Source organism: Onychostruthus taczanowskii, unplaced genomic scaffold (assembly GCF_017590055.1).
Source record: "Onychostruthus taczanowskii isolate IOZ18803 unplaced genomic scaffold, ASM1759005v1 scaffold42, whole genome shotgun sequence".
NCBI classification, from domain to species: Eukaryota; Metazoa; Chordata; class Aves; order Passeriformes; family Passeridae; genus Onychostruthus; species Onychostruthus taczanowskii.
In genome coordinates this window covers 4,354,443-4,358,371 of record NW_024501682.1, presented here as the reverse complement: position 1 = coordinate 4,358,371, position 3,929 = coordinate 4,354,443, and the positions used below count along the sequence as shown (strand labels likewise).

Genomic DNA, 3,929 nt, shown 5'->3' with positions numbered 1-3,929 from the left:
CATATGAGGAATGGGCATCATTTTGGGGGTCCCCTCCTTACTTACACATTCATCAGCAAATTTACCAAGTCATGTATTGACCTTCTTTAAACTTTACGGGATTTTGAATGAGGGTGCCCTCATTTTGACTGCATTAATAAGTGCTATTGCATTGCAGATGAGAATCATATTGAAAATCAACTTTCAAAACAATCTTTCAAAAGATACCGGTGGACTTACAACCAGTGTTAAACTACCAATATGTGGCAGTGGAGACACCGCCTTAATCAGACTCAAGACAATATAAAAAGCAAATAAAAAGATAGAAAGCAAAAAAAATTGCCTCTTTCTGAGGAAACAACATGGGATGACCAGGCTGTGCAGAAAACATTCTAGACATAACCACCAGTGCATGCTATCCTAGCACTTTCTCGCAGTTTCTCAAAACATTTCAAAAGTTAAAGGAATTTGCAGTTTGACATCACTGTTAAAAAACCCTGCCTTAAAAAAGAAAAAACCACACACTCTGGAAAAAAAAAATTAAAATCCAGGTTAAAGTACATGTTTATAATTTCTCCTGTAAAAAAACAAGGACTTGGTTATTCCCCTTTTGCATTAGAAAGAGTGGGTAATAAAACACTGTGCTGTTTGACTTGCATGTGTTGCTGCCTTTTTCCTCTTCCCCCGCCATATCAGCTGTGCCACCTGCCATATCAAGAGGAGTATCAAAAGCTCCACCCACTGCATCCTCTTTTGTTCAGGGAACAGCGAAGGAGAGTTGTAATGGAGATGTAACACTTGATAGACTGTTTGCAGCCAGGCTCAAGATAGAAAGATGTTTTTTGTGGGGGGGAACAATTTTAATCCAGCTTTCCTCCTTGTGCAAACATGTAGCCATTAAAGCCACAGGCAAAACGTGAATGACTTGTCTAATAAGGATTTTGAAGCTGGACTGGTACCTGGGATCACAAGTTCTCCTGCCTCATCTCACATTCTTAAGACATTTTCTGTTTCAAATCAAATTTATTTCCTAAATGGAAAGAATTTTCCCAGTGTTCCAGAATGCTATCAGTTGGGACTAGTTTGCAATTTTAAAGCAAGGCGTTGCCATATCTCACAGCAGGAAATAGAACACTTTCTTCTTGATCTTTCATATCCTGAAGATTAGACAACTAACTGTCAGTGGCACCAGGTGCATGAGAGCTGTGCCCAAGGAATGGATGTTCACAAGAACACCACTTCTCTCTGCCATTTGGCTCTGAGAAAGAAGACACAGCACTGCTGTAAGAATTACCAAAATATGTGAAGGAAAACTTGTATCAGCCTAACATTTCCATTCTCAGTGAAGCCAGCATAGCTCTTGCACAGTGTCATTCAACTTCAAATGCTTTGCAAACACAAAGTAATTAAGCTCAATATTCTGTTACAGAACACTGTAAATTATATCATTAAAAATATACCAAGTATCAGAGACTAGTTAAAACACATGACATAAAAGGCTCTGATACATTTTATAAGCATGATTTGCCAAACTGCCTAACATTTTCTTAGCAAAGATATTTGATGTATTAATAAACACTGTATTTTTATTAAAATTTAAGTGCTCCGAAACAATTCAAATACCCACTAATGCAAGAGACTCAAAGATATATCTAAAAGAGAACACTCTTAGTGCCTCATGTAAATCCTATACCTGTGACTTTTCAACACCCATTTAAAAAAAAAAAAAAAATCAAAAAGAGAACGTGTTTATGTGCCTCTAAATATGTGTACATGGACCAAACCTGCAAGCTCTTATGTAGATGAGTAACTTTACTGCCTGTGGAGCTCCAATATGAGTTGCAGGATGAAACCTAAATGCATCTTTGGTAAACAAGCCATCAATTACACACTTTAGGGATGGCAGCACCTGTGCAAAGCCTTCAACTCAAACAACAGACACTAAAGAAATAAAAAGCAATTATCAGCTACGAATTTGAGCAAAACTGTTTTCTTCTTAGAGCTAAAACCGCAATTCTCAAATGATGTTGCCTCTATTTTTAGCAACTAACAATCTTTATTAGATTATTGTACAGCAGACATTCAGGTCCTCTCAAAAATAAAAGGTTTGCAAATTTTAATATTGTGTTATTTTCCACACTGCTTTGTTGATTATGAAGATTTCCTTGTACATGCTTTTAGAGAAACAAAGGCACTGCTGTGTGGGACAAACAAAACAAAACTAATTACACTAAAGCCATCTTCACATCAATTTCAAATTACTCCTAAATGCTTTTGATTTCTTACTACACAACTATTTTCCAACAGGAGTTTGAATATGAAACTCATACCAGCTATACGACTCAGTTCTAGGATAAATGGTTGGTTTGCATTGCCCCTGGTCTTTATCTAACACCGAGAATAGGCTGCTTTTTATCAAAAGAGGAATAAATTGCTGTTATTGTGATGTTAGCCCATCACTTGGCATTGCAATTCAAGTTTTTGTGCGAAAGAAATGTATGATCTAACTGCGACTTGACCTATGCCTTCTGAGATCCATCTAGGTGCTCTAATGGAGCATAAAAAGTACTGAATACAAGGACGTGCAAACTGGTAGTGAAGAAATTTATTTGGGAAGAAGCAGAAGTGCAAGGGACTTTCAGGAGCCTGTAGTTTACATGCTGGCCAATGGGTTGAATATGGAAGAATGCTTATTGTCAAATTGAAATTATTTTAATTAATGTATTTCAGCAGGATTCTCTACACTTGCTTGCAGCTAGTACCTTCCTCTCTCAGTCATGGTCTCTGCCTCTCTCTCTTTTTTCAACATTTTAAAAGTGTTATGGTTTGAAGACTGCTACTGGTAGAAGTCATTAAAACAGTCTGTTAAACTGTTAAGAAATCAGATACTGCTCCTGTTTCTTTGTAGGATTTTTGTCTTTTCCTGTACAAGAAAAAACACATTAAGTGTATATCAAATATATGGGTGACAATATATCACAATATAAACCAATTCAAGGGAGACAGTTTGATTACATTATAAAATCCTTTAGTTCTTACAGTGTTTCTTGGAATTTATAAAAAAAAAAAAACGTGTTATTTTGAAAGCAATTTCTAGGATAGTAGCATTTAGATTTTAGTCCTGATAAAGACTCACTTTCCATTCATAGTCAGAACCTAAATGTGCTCTTCTTGTACCTAAACAGATAATAAGCACTCAGCACACTCCCCCTTCTTGACACAACACACTGAGACTAATCACACATAATTGGAGAGGAGGAGCAGAGGGGCTGGGCAGGCTATTGTGTCCAAAGGACAAATGGTCAGTTTATGAGGCTTTTGTCTGATGCATAATTTCTTATACATCTACAGGAGGAAAAGTCCTGCTGGAAAAAAACATACATATACACATATAGAAAAGGAGCCTTCAACACTAAAGCAAATGAGGACATTTCAATCATGGATAGAAAAATCAACAGTGGAATTAAAAAAAATAGGCAGCAAAATACAAGCATTCAATAGGTGCACTTTAAGAAAGATCTTCAGATTCAGACAACTATTTCCTTACTAATTAAGTGTCAATGCATTCACTCCTTTACAACCAATTATCTAAGCCCACAAAGTATATTATCCATATAGTTTCAAATATACCTCAAAATAGCATTTAAAGAGATCAACAAAGTACATGCAAGTTTAAAGGCACAAAAGAGAAGGAAGCCAGCTCTACACCTTTGTTAATGCATACATCTGGAGTCCGATCAGTTTAAGGCTGGAATATAATGGGAAAAATAACTCCTAAAATGATAAAAAAAAAGATGTCTCAATGTTTATACTCTGCAAAACGAGCCACAGTATCTTTCTCAGCATTTAGATTAGAAAATATTTCTCCGATGATGATTCAGGGACATAAATGGGGGAAAATCAACATTCCACACTGCCTGACCATCCGCATACATGGATTAATTTTCAGC

The 3,929-nt window shown here is 36.3% G+C and overlaps 1 protein-coding gene across 1 annotated transcript in view; it reads right to left on the bottom strand.

Moving 5' to 3' along the window:
• Nucleotides 1-2,066: 2,066 nt before the first annotated feature.
• Nucleotides 2,067-3,929, bottom strand: part of CAMKMT (calmodulin-lysine N-methyltransferase) — a 210,787-nt gene continuing 208,924 nt past the window's right edge. Inside the window, exon 11 of the mRNA XM_041413606.1 lies at nt 2,067-3,929. This exon is cut by the window's right edge and continues 108 nt beyond it. The gene's annotated coding sequence lies outside the window, so the exon portion shown is untranslated.